Raw genomic sequence first — 17,331 nt, 5'->3', positions numbered from 1 at the left:
GGTTACTGTACAGCAGCAAGACTATAAAGGCAATTCTCTGATTGGAAAACGTTAAAAACTTGTATTACCACCAACCAATGCCCTTCATTACTCAACATCATTAGAACCGCCATATTGCTTTCCTTCTCTAACTTATTTTAACCAGACCGAGGCTGGGTGTACAATGATCCCTTTTGGTAAAATATCAGTTAGCATTATTGCTATTGCACATGGGTCGGGTCACGACATTATCAAGTCTAAAAGGATACGCAAGTTTAATTACTAAAACAGCAATTAATGTACAGCCCTAAAGAAGTGAAAAACTACAAGTTGACTTGTAGTTTTATATTTCGCGGTATACGGTAAGAGGAGTGCACCGGAGTGGTAAACATTTCAACAGGGGAGACTAAGTGTGACAGGGAAGTCTAATGGTGAATCATCGGGTAGGAATGCCGTGTGTGGACGCGTGGCAGACAGCAGGCAAAACGAGGCCGTTAACACACACGCCCGGAAGCAACTTTTTCCTGCACACTAGATTTGCCATCCTCAAAAGTTTTCCTGATGTTTTTATTTTATTTTAAGGATTCCCTTTTTTGAATCGATTAAGAAAAAAACATTTCCCCATTGAAGCACTACGACGGTGGCAATTTTGATGTACAGACGGGAAAAAATGGCTGCCCGGAACCCTATAGCCACAACCACGTGGTGGCGAGCCGGCACTTTTCAAATTCAACCGTATTACCTGATACCGAGTGTCTGAGTGGTATACCTTTACGGCCTGTTTGCAATCAAGTCAGTCGGTCTGTTTGATGATCAAATCTCTACTTAATATGTGACACATTGCTACCAATCCAACCATGCCGAGACTAAATCCATCTTAATGCGTTATCATTGCTGTGTGTGGACGGTTTTGGGCTACGTAGAATTCCGAAATTAATCACTACTTATGTACCATAGTGCTATGACCAAAATACAAACTCAGATTGGCTTGAAATTACACTCGTACCTGACGCGAACATGGGACAATGGAACGAGTTAGCATTAATGATAATTCATGTCTACAAAATGCATAAAATGTAGTCATAATCAAAAACACATTGAATCATATTTTACTGGTAGGCCAAGCACCTCTCCACCTATAAAAATATTTTCTGTGTTTTTACAAAGTTATTACAAGTCTAGCTTGAACCAGGCCTAAAACACAAGCCTCCTTTCTAAGCATAAGTTTCAATATGGATATCACATTTTCAAATCGCATTTTCCTGATTGGCCTAAGAAAGCATCTCTCAATTTGAAGCAATATTTTCTGTGCATTTACAAAGTCATTATAAGTCTAGCCCCAAAGCTTGACCCTGGCCTAAAACACATCCTTTCTATAAAGCATAAGCCTCAATGGATATCACAACCCTGAGCTAATATAAGGTCACTCAGTTATTTGGACCAATCCACTATGACATCATGCATTCGTCCCTTTTCGGCATTTTTGACCATCGCAATGTACACTTTGTCTTTTAAAATAATATTTGTTTGAAAGTCAAATGGGTGTCCGTCTTTAATCAACATGGGCTCATTTTATCTCGGGACTTTAAAACCCAATCACCCCACGACTATCACATGACGATGGCTCGATATGAAAATTTGGCCAAACTTCTCCAAATACGGTGAAGCCACAACGTCCTTCCTACTGTACAAATTGATAAAGGGCCTGACATTGATTACACGTACACATAAAAATGAGGTCCGTTCCTTGTTTATTTTTGGAAAAAAGTGCAAATACGATTTCACTTTCAAAACCGAACTGATGAAATGATTTTCTAATATACATATTTTGTTATGCAATGTCGCCCCAAACAAGGCTAAAAGCTATTCTTTGTTATAGGGGCAACAATGATAAAACATTTGGGATGAGAAAAAATTCAGGGGAGCTGAAGGTAAGAGCACAGAGGTAAGAGTTGATATTCTAGGGTCGCAAACGTCGGGCTATTATTATCAATGTTTGTATCCACAGGCCTGGAATTATACAAGCAAGCCACGGGTACCATGGCCCCCCGTTGCACCTGGTCTTGGCATCGGTGCCCTTCAAAAGTGTCCCTGCTTTGCCTTTCAGATTTTCAAATGGAAGTGCCCTTTGCAAAATAAAAATGGCCCTGCCATTTCAATATGTTCAAAATGAAAGTGGCCTTGCCATTTCAACAGTTCAAAGATAACAGCTAATTCCATTTTCTCATATAATTGTTAGCTGCAAGCAAGGTCTCCTCCCTCAGGAAAATCTGAAGGTGAAGGAAGAGACCAATGACACATCCTAAATCCTAAAAAGAAAAACCTTTATATGGTTCTTTTCAGAACCACCCCAACCAAATTGAAGATTATCATTACATATTGTTACCGCAAACCAAATCGTTTTTCCGCCATGCAAAGTTCCAAATCCTACTTTTTTTGATAAATTACATGCCTGCATATTATCGTCAGCAACATTTTTGCTGTTGATGAGTTTGTTCTTTCTTTCACAGAAGGATGTTCTAACTGTAAACACCGGATACTTTGCATGTTATCTCCTCATGCTATCTCTGATGTTCTCCCGCAAGATGTTAGCGCCCGAACAAACTTTGTCTTCAGAGTTCACTCCGCTTGGCATCCAGGGGCCATAGGATAACAAGCTATGCCGGTTCATAAAGAAGAGGATACAGAAATATTGATCTTCGGGCATCATGTTTGTTCTGGGTAACTTGATCTGTGATAACACCCCCCCCCCCCCCCCCCGGCAAGGCAAAGCAGTTTTGATGGCAGGAATGACAAGAAAAAGATAGACACGTGGGGTTTAGGATGGTGGGAATAAACTAACATTAATATTTGTATTCGGGGGATGTACAGTGGAAATAAAGTTGGGCATACACGAAATACCAAATTAAAATGTGTACATAGCAACTGCTGGTGGGGCTCGAACCCGCGACCACTCAGCAGAAGATAAAGCGATGACGAAGTGGTCCAGGTGACTGGTATGCAGAGCAACATGCTGCCCACTTTTGAAACAAACCATAACAAATAATATGGCATTGTTGCATTATGATTGGTGCATTTCTTGGTTTATCCCATTAGTATTAAAGCAGTTTTGAGCGACAGCCATGCCTTTTGAAACAAACCATATCACATCAAATATGGGCAGAATCCTCCTTTACAGTGCCCAGGTTCCAATGTCTACACTTGACCTAGTCCCGTGTTATCTAAAACACAAGCGAAGGTTACCACCATATATAGGAATCTCACAACACCAAATGGAATATGATAAGTCCATCAATATCTATTATTGGAATCAAGTGGGGACATTACCTCATCCTTCCCATCCGGTATCACATGGGGTCCGGAACCAGCGAGGTACCATCCTGTTGCTAGGCGACGGGGTCTTTCCCGCCATATTGGGCCAGAAAACCCCGGGAAATCTTCCTGGCGAGTGAGTGGTGACCGCGGTAGTCTGGGATTGCAGCCGGAGACTGATGCGGTGGAAGAAGTGGAAGACTAGCCTGGGGATCGAGGAAGAGATAAAACGAGGCCATGTTCAGCTAAAGAGGCTACTGTCACAAGACTTAAAGGGTCCTTGCAACCCAAACACTTTAAATTCAAAATTGCATATAAACGTATTCTCAAGTATTACATCAGTGATGATATGGCTCTTACTTTATGTCTTTATGGTAGACAACGTTGGGAGAATTCTGCGTAATTTGCATACTCATTATAGATATAATATTTGAAATCGGGTACCATTGTCGCTTTATTCTCTCAACACATCGTTATTGAAATCCTAATTAAATACTTCAAAAATTGTTGTCTTGATTGTTAGTTAAAATAAGGTTACACGAAGGGGGATATGTTTTATTTTGAGGAAGGATATCCCATAGAAATGTCCTTAATGGTGTCAATTTGCGGCTCCTGTATATATAGTGATCTCACTGAACAACGCCCCCATTGAACATTGTTATTTATCACAAGAAAAATGTACCACAAAAGCATTGCTTATAATTTAACCGTTTTCCAGTTGCAAGACATTTCCAGTTTGGGCGGAAGGTGTATGCGTTGAAAGTTGGTAAACTCTTTCAAAAAATAACAGTGTAGATGTGAATGGTTTCTCTTCTTTGAGTTTGCCTGGAACTCATTGCGTGTGACATTGCCCCAATGACGACGAGCATCGTGTCCCACACCTGTGATGGCTGCTATAAAAACTACATACGACAGCAGCTGTAGGGGTATCGGGTAGGCCTGAACAAGCCTCTTTAAGACACCCAAGTCATCAATGACGTCATCGGTGGTAGAAGTGACATGAAGGACCTCTTCTTACATGGGAGTCAATCTGTGTCTATGCCTCAGTGACAATTAATACTTATGTCACTTCAGGAGGCGAGTTTGTGTGTCATTTTGCCGGCTGTTGTTGTACACCATTTGTTGTATAGGGTCACAACTTCAAGACAGACGGAAACCAGCGATTGGGTTGTGTACCCGCAACCCTATGTTCTGCATGGTGTGAGGTTCAAAGGTCAAACACCACAAGGCACGATACTTGGCCCTTGGAAGAAGTTCCGAACAGTAGACATAAAGTAGTACAAGGCCTGAGTATACTGGCTGGCCTAAATGCACATTAGGGTGTAGGTTTAAAGACTTTGCAAACTATTTTAAGAACCATTGCTGACCAATCATGTTGGCAATCAATGTTGGAAATAAGGCTATAAAGTAGGGATAGTATCATATCTGGAGGAAAGCAAGGTCACACATCAACCATGAACCAAGGACTTTAACAACATGGTTTGACCAGAGAGAAAGGCTGCCTCTGTTGGTTTGATATTAACCTGATACGTCCTCTGTTATCAAGTTTTGTGTGCCAAACAAAATGGAGAAACTACTTTGAAAAAGAAAAAAAATCCCAGACACAGGCAAAATAATAAGAAGTCACATAGGCATACTGGGTCTAGGAGCAAGCGTACACAAGACATTGAACATTTTGTCAACCCCAAAATCGGTCACGGAGTATTTGACATACTAAAACAATTTACTAGATTTCGGTGCTGCTTTTGTCAACAAAACAACCGCTATACCTAACCCTTGAAAATCAAGTCCACTCCTGAAATGATTGCATCGCGTTAAAAGCTTCAACTCAATCGTGATTCTGTACTAAGAGCTTGTCATACATTGGGTAAGCCCTTAACCTCTTCCCTCAAGGCGACGCACACCTGGGCCGTGATGGGGAAGTATAGTCAAGCCCGAGCGAGCTCTGTAAAATAACACCGCTGTAAAATGTTGAACAACTGCCGGGGTGTTATACATCCAATAAGGCCAAATGATAAATAAAAATATACGTTAAGCGTCCTCCCTTTTTGAAAAAAGGAAGGAGGGCCTTTATTTATTAATTTAAGGACACATTTTAGGACACTGTCTATTTTTCAATTATAATGGGTTTTGTTCGTAAATAAACCCTCTTTCTTTCAAACAAAAACACCCCAAACATTTTCATAAAAACAAATAAAAAAAGAGGCAGCCTCTAAAAAGGAAGCGGGCGGGGACGTTGGACATGTTTTTATTTTTACTTGGCCTAGTGCAGTGTGCGTGCCCGGAGTTATGATGTGATACGAGCGCAGCTCGACGGGAATCCAAAATTCCTGGAAACTGCGGAGCGAGTTATTAAGCCCAATCAATTAATTGATCCACTAGTTTAAAAGAGTCACACCGTGTCGAAGGCTAACTTGACAGTCACAGCATCCAGCATTGCGAGTATCGCTTGACGCCTAGATACCTCGATCCCAAAATGTCATACATGACTTTTTCTTCCCCACCAGGCACTCTGTGCGTGACGTCACAAACGCAAATCATACAGAGACATTGGCAGCCAGGGTTTGATGTCGAGAACAACAAACATCCACGGGAACGAGGAAGGGAAGTAGGTCACATTTTGCTCTCTCAATACATCTTGTCCAAGGACGAGCGAGTGCATGTACATTGTACATGTAGGTATGCACGGTGTACTGAACCATGGAGAAATAAATTTGAAATTAAAGTCTAATTTATTCCTCCATGACTGAACCAATCATACCTTAAATATTTACTTGATTGGTAGGGATAAAAACATCACTGTTTAATGTTTAGTCTGAAAGCTAACTGATTATTAAGTTCATATAGAGCCGTATTTTCTGTGAGATATTTCCTTCTGGAATGAAGTCTCACTCGATAAAACTGCTAGATGAAAACCTATTAAAAAAACCTCCTGATTTCAGTTAAACAACCAACATTATGGAGAGTGTGTTTTATGTGATGAACAATGTGCATGATTTTTCACTATTTTCTCATGACTCACACAATGGAAGCCTAAACTGTCACCAGGTTGTTATTTTCATGCATATGGTTGATCCATGGTTGATCATAAAAAACATGAACACTTTTTTTGTCAGCTCTACCGATCCTGTATTAATACCTTTAACACCAAGTGTAACTGAATCACTAATGAAATTAAAACAGAAACTAACTTCGAATTCCGTTTCCCATCAAGTCAGTTGATTCCTCATAAAAACACTGCTAAAAATAATACAAATATGAAACATGTTCACACTTTACCACTGAACAAACAAACAGAAATGTATTGGAATGTTTAAGGCTGATACGAAAGCTTTTGACGAAGCGGCAAAAAAAGGTGCCGCCATAATTTAAACAAGTTAAAATTTTACTTCAAATATCGGAACGTGGTTGGTATTTAGTTGGAATTTGCGAAAACCACTAAGGGTGAAACCTTCTTGGTTATATTAATAGGAACTGAAACCCACAGAGTGTCAAAAAGTCAACTATTTATGATTCGCAATAGGCGTAAACTTTAATTTGCATATTGTGACGTCATGATGTGTTGCAACTGGGATTGGTTAATAGAGGATGGAATGGACCAATGAGCTGCCGTATACGGTAAGAATCTCCACAAACGGAGCTGTCAGCCAGTAGAATAAATTTGCAGACAAAAGAGACATGTCAAAAGTGGCTTGCAAAATGACAGGACAACACTTTTCAAAAAGAGAAGAAATTTAGAGTGTGGTAGAATAAAGTTTTAAAGTAGTCCACTGATATGTCTGTTTCCCATTTTCTGTTGCAGATTTGGAATTTGTCTTATTCAGTTGCGAGAAGTGGAAGGTACATGTACACACGCGTACTGCGACCACACACTGCACATACACACAATTTAGTTATAAAATATTTTCGTCCAAAACAGTGCAATGAGGGAAAACGACTGGTCCTGTCGAGCTTAGGACCTGGATGTTTTCCAAATTGAAAAGAAAATCTAGAGTAAACAAAACATAATGAAATGTTTCAGACACTCTGTGATTACATGACTACCACTGACTCCAAATGTCATTGTGATGTGATATATGTCTGCAGAAGTCAATATACCAAATAATAAAAACTCATGTCATTATTAATATATGAGGGTCAGTGACCGCTTAGCTAGTTATAAATTAGCTACATCAAAGATGAACTCATAACAAAGATGTTTACGTGTTTTGGGGGCACCCCTCTGAGCAAGCACAGAGAGGTTCAGTTCAAACCATGCACGTGAGTCGTCTGGATCGTCACATTTCAGCGAAACCCGGGTTCACGGTTTTCCATGGGGTCGACTGAGGGTCAACGTTTGGAGTATTAATGCACGGGGAGTCATCGAACCCGCGCTATTCGAATACGGGTATTCGTTTAAGTGTAATCGATATGTATGTTGTTGGAGGGTAATGAGCGGATAGCACTGCAACTGATGGAGTGAGAAATTGATATGTGAAGTAAAAGGGATGCAGGTTGGATTTTGTGTCTACAGCGACTAGGCAAAACTTTCGCTGTATAAAAAGTGTAGGCCTAAACAGATTATACAATATGACGCAAAAACAACCAATGTAATTAATTTGTTTATATTGAGCCCATTTTCACGTGCGCACCAAAAAGTAATTAGTGGTCTAACAAAGAGAAATTGACTAGAGTGGGATTCGAACCATCGACCTCCAGATTAAGTACCAAAAAGTTTTAAGCACAGTATACAACTTTGCTAAGCAGAAATAAGATACCAGAATAAATTTCATAACTTTACCCTGTTAATAGAAACTGTCCCCTCAGTAAACCTAGTGATAAATACAGCCTACGCTACCGAAGTCACACATCAATCTAAATAATATACCACAAGAACCATCTCTGATGTCACAGATACCAGTTTACTTCTGGTTGAAGAGAACCAAATCAAGTGTCGCAGTGACAAAAACGTCATGACCAGGATTCGAACCAACAATCTAATGACACCCCCAGGTGCACAATAGAGCTCTCAGCCACAACACGCCTGCAACTAATAATGGGATCATAAAAGTCTCTGGGGTGGATTTCACAAAGAGTTAGGACTAGTCTTATTTCGAGTTAGGACGAGTTACTATAGTCCTAACTTAGGACTAGCTGCACGTTTTTGATATCTCTTAGGACTAGTCCTAAGGACTAGTCCTAAATCTCTGTGAAATCCACCCCCTGGAAACATTGACAGAATAATGCGAAATAATGTTCACCTCACAGACTGTGAGAGCGAACCCATGAAAGGGGGCGGCTCCAAACAAAGCCACATTGCGGGGTGGGCGGGGCCAAGATAAGTATTTCAATCCATATTCAAGATAGGATTCGTACCGGGGTCCAACAGATGTGAGACGCAGTAATAGATGGCACTGCACAAACCCACTCAATAATCTGTACCAGTTTCAAAAAACGAAACCTGATTTTTTAAATTACATTTCTATAAATCTATAGAGAAATCGACTATACAAATCTCTCAATCCAACATTACAATATGCAGCCAACAACCACTGGATGTAGAAAACACTCTTCCTTCCCCAAACCCACGTAATTCATTTACCAGTTCAGTGGAGGTTGATTCATTGAATCATGTTACGAGGCAAGGTTAAAGAATGACCTACATATGCAGAAGAGCTCACAGTTTATTGAATTCACAACTCGCCCCCACATTTCACATGGCACTTGACAAAACCATTGCGTTAATGGAAATCCACTACTGTCGGCTTTGGTTACACAACATCAAGTTAATATGTCTTGGGTTGAAGTTGTCGTAATGCAATTAAAAACTTCCACGATGAAGTAATATATTATTTCCCAAAACGTAGGCTATGATTTGTTCACAATATATTATTAAAAACCGGGTCATATATTAACCCGTGTATCTTTTACGAGAATCCTCTTAAAACTGTCACCCCACCTTCATAATACAACGAATAAGCAACACCTCACATATGGACTGTTTTAATGCCGGGAAGTTTTGATATTTGCAGGCACTGTATTAAGCAAAACAAAACTCCATCCAGTTTAATTGAAAGCGAAACCTACCACACTTAACCTTAATTTACCGGTCATTTTTCCCCAGGACCAAGCAATGATGATTTTTTAACGGTCGGTTGATGTGATCCAGTTTATTTTATTTGCACGTGTTCATCTGCTGTTAACATCAACTACATACCAATGAATCATACTGATTGTCAATAGTCATTACTCGATCATTCTGGAGTGTTTAGTTGCTTTCCAGTTTTCGTAAAGGGCTTCAAGTTGAAGAAATTTCCAGGATTTTCAGAAGTTCTGATATCGAACTTTACCCGCGATCAGTCACCCTATGGATCAGACTGCGCGTGCGCAATTCAACGTCACCGGGCAACGCTGGAGTTGATTAGATTGGGTCCCAGTCTCTCCAGCTGTTCAACCACTGCAAACACTTTAGGGTGCCTGACTAATCAAGGGGTCGTGTGTAGGTTATTCACCATTACGCTTGAGTTGAAGACCGAGTTAATTACTAATGAGTGAATATACATTCGCTTCATTTGCAAATCAAATTCAAGTTGCTGCTTAGTTTTCCATGGACAGCTAACGGCGGTCGCCATTCAAGGTTTTTTCCTTGAATACCAGTTCGATGACCGGGTCTCTCGCCTTTGTCGCTGCTGGGATCCGTGGGCGAGGTTTCTTCGGGTTGGCTGCCAATGTACTCGATCGAAAAAGGGTGATGGACTTTAAACTGATTCGGACAAGAGGTTTCCCCGAAACAGAAGTGGGTGATTAAATAAGTTTACAGCAGCGGCGTGTATCCAGGGGGTGGATTTTTATTTAAAGTAAACATTTAAAGATTCCTCGAAATTGAACACAGGTCACTGTACTTGTGATGATTTGTCTTCTTTACTAAGGGTGAACAGCTAATATCACCATCATGGTTCACTATCACAATTCCCTTGTCCTTGGTGGGCACTCCGTTAATCTGGTCTATATTAATGTACAGTTATCTCTTACGGTCACTAACTTCATAGTACGAAAGAATACTTAACTCCAGTACTCTTTTGTATGTACTTAAAGTTACCCTGCTCTTCAGTTACACTGCATTTATCAAAATTAGCATCTTAAAGGGTGTTAAAATAACACCAACAAGAAAAACAATAAATGTAAGTATAATAAATCAAATCAATCAAATATCTAAATGAGTTTTTTATTTTGTATATCACAAATTGTGCGCATTTCCCTCTTTAAGCGCAACCCCTTCTGCCCTGCGTACTCAACCCCGATCACTTCTTACACCTGCTACAAACAGCTTCAAACTTCCTAAGGTGACCAACTTGAAAAAGTACACATTTCAGTTCAAAATAGAAACCTTCATGCCCTCAGAGGCCGAACCCACCGTGGCGTCCTGTACAAAAATAGACCATCTACAAACTAAAGAAACACTGAGTCAACAACCACCATGGGGACTCAACGCAGCGCGTGTGCCGCGTCACCTTCTAACCAAAGTCCAACAATTTTTCTCAGAAGTCCTAAATACTGAATTACTATTGGTCACCTGGACTGCCTGTAGCAATGATGGTAAGAAAAGAAATCTCTCTATTTTTTCTTTGGTGGCGATCCCAGGGCAGTCGAGATGGCTTCCAAGAAAGGCATCAGTGACACATTGATGTTAAAGGTGCAGTGGCCTCTTTGTTGACGGTTAGAAAAAAAATCCCCATTGATGACAAATGCTGCCACCATATTGTTTTGATGCCCATGTGCAAAACGATGTAAAGAAAAGAAATATCTTTTTTTTTCTTTCTTTTTTGGGTGGCGATCCCCCAGGGCAGTCGAGATGCATGGCTTCCAAGAAAGGCATCAGTGACAAATATTGATGTTAAAGGTGCAGTGGCCTCTTTGTTGACAGTAATAAAGTGGAAGATGTTTTCAAAGATTTCCCCAAGGCGCTAATGCACCATTGTGTGCCGATGCCAATGTGCAAAAACGGTGTAAAGAAAAGAAATATCTCTATTTTTGTTGGTGGCGATCCTAGGGCAGGCGAGATGTTTTCTTCCAAGAAAGGTATCAGTGACACATTGATGTTTAAGGTGCAGTAGCTCCTTTGTTAAAGTGAAGATGTTTTTTCTTTATATGTCCCCATTGACGACAAAGTGCAAAAGGCTGCTGATGCTGCCCCCATTTCGTATTGTTCCCCATGTTCAACAGTACATATACTGAGTACATTTACATTTTTGCCCATTCATTCCCAATTTGGTAACATTGTTTTGTAGGGGAGAGAAACTTGCTGCACTCTATACGAATATACTTTTCCTCAAAATACCATAAGTCATTCAGAATGAAAATTAACATATTTGTCGTCAAAGCAACCAAAGAGACAACCTTGTTATATCATACGAAACCAAGAAAAACAACATTAATCAAGGTTTTAACACAAATTCTGAATGACGAGCACAAATTTTAATAAGTTTGTTTTTCATAATCACACAAAACAAGAACACTACTTTGTCAGCTCTACCAATCCCGCGTATCTTTAAAGTTGAACGGGATTATCCGCCACCCCACCAGTTGACCCCACGCCCCCTCCTCCGCCGTGACACAAGCATGACGTCAAACTCATAAATCAAAACACAAACTCCCTCTTACTTAAATAAACAACAAATCCACTGGGTCAGCCACCACATTTAAACAAAGATTTCCACTACACAATATACACAAAACGGTAATCAAATATTATTTCTGAGAACGATTTGGGTGCAAGAATAACGTAAATAGTTTTGTTTGGAATTAATACATTTAGATTGCATATCATAATGTGTTGTCATTACAACCATTGTATAACTACTTTCTCTTCAGTGTTGGGCATTGAACTTTTGAACTGTGCTGAAACAAGAAAATAGGATCACGTGTAAAAACCAATACACCAAAGAGCCAATAAACTAATTAGGATTTTAATCGGATGAAAACCTAACGATGAAATCAAGCATGTACAGACACACCGTTTGAAATTAACGGTCACCAGTTAAAAAAAGGCGTCCATGCTGGTTTGGTATGTATAACACCATAGAGAACACTACATAAACAGTAAAGGCTGGAGGCGAATTCCATTCGCCATCTCATCTTTATTACGAACCGCATCATCTACTCGACTGACTCTCGTCGCCGTATTGACCGAGTGTCCACATTGAGTCTCTGCCGTAAATGCAATTATGAGCGATTCGTAGAACCTTGATCGTGGAGAGGGTTTTAGACGCCGTGGAGTCACGGGCTCCATCTGGAGGCAGAGCGGGGAAGAAGAATTCCAAGAAAAATCGCGGATTTGCTCGGCGACTCCGCGGATGCGTGAGATGCGATGAGGCAAAATGAAGATGGGGGATAATAATATTAATGATGTGGGGTATGTGGAGAGGAGGGAAGTTTTGTTCATTAAAAAAATGAATAGAAAGAGGAGATTCTTGGAAATTGAAATTGCCAGAGGAGTTTTATATCTGGGATTCGAACGAGGTATTAAGGAGGAGGGACGAGGGGTGGCGAGGGAGCGAAGTCGCCGGTAATCCCACTTAACACCCGGGGCGTCGTGCTGCATCGGACCGGGGCAATTATAAGTAATTTTCGGTCGGTTTCCCAACACCGCGGATGATGGTACTGATGATGAAAATCAAGGGGTGAAATGAAGAGAAAAAATAGGAAATGATGGGGGGGAAATCCAGTTCTATAGAAAGTGACAGACAGGACATTTTGACAGGCCAATAAACTGCAGAATGGGCCCCTACAGCGTTTCTCTGAACTCGACATCTGGAGTCGGGTATCAGACTTCTAGTCTGGCCACGCAATGTCTATCATGGTGTGGTTTACCGACCGCTATACGTGTTGACCGCTCACGACAGTCAAATAAACCCAGGAATATTTGACTGTGTCGAAACGGGTGACCGCATGTCTTGCAATACAGACGGGCAGCTGGTTTGACGCCCAGGGATTGTGGAGATGCCGCTAAGAAAAGTACTTAACTGGTTATTGAAAACAAACCAGGCATATATCTTATCACCACCCTTGAGAGAAATCAGAACATCTAAATTAATTTCAAAATTTGTTATCCACATACGACTTTCAATGGTTTGGTTAGTATTTACGGATATCATTTATTTGATTTATATTGATTGATTAATTGATTGATTGATTGAATGATTGATTGGTTGCTTGATTTGTTTGTTTGGACAATTGCAGCTTTATCAGTATTCCAACTGAATCCCGTTGGGGCCTTGTGAACAAACAGTAAAAGAGTAAATAGTAACTTTAATATACATCAACGTTAAAACCCTTGTGCCCTAATGGTCTGGTGCTGCGATATATGCACTCCCTTGTTGATTTGCTCATAAGCAACATGGGATCAAGACAAGTGCCAGCCGCAGCATCCGTCGTAATGCGTATATGGCCTACCTTCAGTTATTGTACCTACACTGACTACAGAAAAGGTTTTGACTGATTCAACTCATGTTCAGATCATTTACTTATTGAACACCACTTTGTACAAATTCCAGCGAAATAAAGGCAGTGGTCGAGTACACAAAACACTTAACTTAAGATGATAGGGGCTATGTTTGTGGTTCACAAGCATTCTTATGTACTGGTTTTCTCAGGCTTGTGAGATACAATGGTGCAAATATTATAATAGACCACTTGAGGGATCCTTGGTTTTATTGCCATATACCGATTGGCTGATCCGAGTTGCTGGACTGCTGCATCCAGTTTTGTTCACAAAGCAGGGTTAACGTTGTCAGTGACAAGCCAGCGTGACCAGTTAGCCTGTCATTTTACTAGGTCATCAGCTTATTCATAGAGTCCATAATTCATATCGAACAGGGATGATTTTCAAGACTGAAATAATCAGCTGGGCCACTTGGGGACATTTGCCTGGTCTTCAGGTGTTTTAACTAGCATTGTGTCCAGCGGATCGGAACACTGTTATATTTCATATTGAACAGGGGTGCTTCAAGACTGAAATAGCAAGCTGGGCCACTTGGGAGAAATTTGACTGGTCCTCAAGTGTTTCGGGACAGCGGACCACTGTTAAGGGAGAACGCTGCAGAGGGACAGACAGAAGTTGACCAGTGATGTTATGACGGCCAAACCGCAGGCTGAAGTTGAGTCGAAGCCAGGTTGACAAGTGTTGTCAATACCACAGGCCGGATACACGTTGAGATAAATCAGACTCAGCGTAATGCCGAGGCCGAGCCAACCTGTAAATTGACCCTAACCACTGTATACTCATCACTTCTATATACATCAAAACTGACCGCTGTTACAAACTGAGAATAAACCTTTTCGCAAATTAGGTGCATTGTGGTCTAGCTGGTGTCCAAATTAAATCCATATCTATCCCACAATGCACCTCATTCAACAGTCTGCGCTTGCGCAATGGTATTTGCTAAAAGGTCTATGGGGAATAAGGTTGCACACCCTAGGGTCAGATTGACTCAAATAGGGTCGAGGTTCTGAGCCCACTAGTCCAACCATGGTTCAACTATATTGACAAGGGAAGCTGTATTTTTTCATGAATTGGACCTGTCTGACTCGCCATTATAAGAGTGACTCAAACAGAGTCAATCGACTCAATTTAGGGTGAATGTCAGAATGGGCGAATGAGAATGAAGTGAACCCTGGTTCAACCAAGGACGCCGTAATGGTTCAATATGTGGACCTGTCTGACCCGCCTATGTCAGATCAGGGTCAAATACACTGAAACTTCGGGTCATCACCAGCAAAGTGAATTGGAACTCACAGCCTAATGATCACAGCATTAATCTGCCTGAATCATCAACATTACCAGAGTCTGAATAACACAGCAATCTTCTGACCATTCTTGGGTCAATGCAGCTCATATAAAACTAATGAGCAAATGACATTACTATGACACATTAAAAGAGTCTCTCCTCGCCGTACAGTCCACTCTCGTTATAACAAGATCACTATGCTGTGACGGGCTAAATAACATCTTCATATAGCAGGAACGTATTATTTTTTAGGACAGCAAAACAAATAACCACACAGCACAAAATGAGATCCAGGACTTCAGAATGTACTCTTTATAAGCAAACCTCTTCTCAACAGTGCTTTTATATATTACGAGAGCCGACTGTATATAACAGGCGAGAGTATTTACTGTTCCCAACCTGACCATTGACAGTTGTTATGATCCTACATGCATGGTTGATGTCATCCTGGAGATATCATGCGCTAAGGGTGATGATATCCAATAGCAAAGACCACAGAGGGTGGTATAGACCTAGAGTGGAGACAGGAACCAGACCAATGTCTCATTGACAGTGAATATTATTTGGGAAAAGGGGGGTTGCATGATAAGATTCCATCAAAACTCACTGATTATAAAGTTCATATCAGGGCCCAATTTCATAAAGCATGTAACCACAACAAATAGGTTACAAGCCAAACTTCCGTAAAAATGTACCATTACTGTGACTGGTAACCCATTTATTTCTTGCTTGCAAAGGAATTTGCTTTACGAACTTTGGCCAAGGCAGTAGGCCTACCAATTTGTGATCTTTATGCTATTTTGTGGTACCGTTTTGATCTCCCAATGCTGTTTTACAATTGTAATCTCAAATGCTATTTTGTGATTTTTGTGATCTTCAAATGCTGGTGATTTGCACACTCGATTCTGACACTGCTTGTGACCTTCCAATGCCCCTTTGACTCCTGCTATTTTTTTCAATCAAGGCTTTTTCTAAATGGATTCCGGACTCTCCAAACAACTCGTCAATTACACACAAAATCGTTTTAAGTTCCTTTGAATATGGAGCAAATTAAAAAAATCCTTGTTATTTATCCAACCAGCTTTATTTTACTCATTCATTCTGTAATGTCGATATAATCGTATGAGTGCTGGTTCCACACTGCCCAAGTATTTAATAATTTTGATTAATTGGGAATACTAATGCATCTCCAGGCATTGAACGCTCGTTCATTCCCTCCACCTCCTCATCCACCCTGTCCACACTTGAATAATCCTATCATCCCATCATCCAATAACAACCATAGCCTCCGGTTTCATCTCGAACCGCCAAGTGGCTGCTACCGCGTCGCGGCCAGGCCCCGTGCCGCCTCTTGACCGCCTCACCGCGCCGCCTGGCGTGCCTGGCTCGCCCTTCGTCTCCCAGGCCCCGCTCCTCCAACCGTCCCAGCTTCCTGTGTGCTACCAACAACCCCTTTATATTTTGTATCATCTCAAAGTGAATAGCACTAGGCTTTATTAATCATAATCTTCATTGACTGTATGTACTCAACAAGACGCGTGTCTGTGCTCGAGTGCGATGCTATTACATGGTATCGGTTTTGTCATCGGCTCGCGTTACCAGACGCATGCATGGACGCCACCAACGGGCGAGTGGCACCAACGGGCGAGTGCCACTTCATGTCTTCAGGGATTGCTCAGTGTTGCCCCGCTCCTTGAGCATTAACAGAAAACTGACTCACCTGTTGTAGAATACATTGTTTAATTTATATGCAGTATCATTATACCAAGGTACTCGATACCAGCGCGTCCGTGTTCTTTAAAGACAGTGGACACTATTGGTAATTGTCAAAGACTAGCCTTCACAGTTGGTGTATCTCAACATAAGCATAAACATAACAATCTGTGAAAATTTGAGCTCAATCGGTCATCGAACTTGCGAGATAATAGTTAAAGAAAAAACACCGTTGTCACACGAAGTTGTGTGCGTTTAGATGGTTGATTTCGAGACTTCAAGTTCTAAATCTGAGGTCTCGAAATCAAATTCGTGGAAAATTACTTCTTTCTCGAAAACTATGGCACTTCAGAGGGAGCCGTTTCTCACAATGTTTTAGACCACCAACCTCTCCCCCATTACTCGTCACCAAGAAAGGTTTTATGCTAAGTATTTTGAGTAATTACAAATAGTGTCCACTGCCTTTAAGAAACACACCATTGCATAACAACTAACCATTTCCAAACCTTCATCAAGTTTGATAGTATTGCTTCGGAGAAAGAAGGCATCAGTTTGTGTAGTC

General features: G+C 40.9%; 1 long non-coding RNA gene across 2 annotated transcripts in view; it reads right to left on the bottom strand.

Annotated features, from left to right (window-relative positions):
* Positions 1-3,383: 3,383 nt before the first annotated feature.
* Positions 3,384-17,331, bottom strand: part of LOC117304323 — a 34,869-nt gene continuing 20,921 nt past the window's right edge. For both annotated transcript variants that reach the window (XR_004520589.1, XR_004520590.1), the window contains exon 4: positions 3,384-3,497. This is a non-coding gene — a long non-coding RNA (uncharacterized LOC117304323). The remainder of the gene's footprint in view (positions 3,498-17,331) is intronic.

This window comes from Asterias rubens, chromosome 21 (assembly GCF_902459465.1).
Source record: "Asterias rubens chromosome 21, eAstRub1.3, whole genome shotgun sequence".
In the NCBI taxonomy this organism is placed as follows: Eukaryota; Metazoa; Echinodermata; class Asteroidea; order Forcipulatida; family Asteriidae; genus Asterias; species Asterias rubens.
The sequence above is the reverse complement of the archived record's forward strand: the minus strand, read 5'-3'. Positions and strand labels throughout refer to the sequence as shown.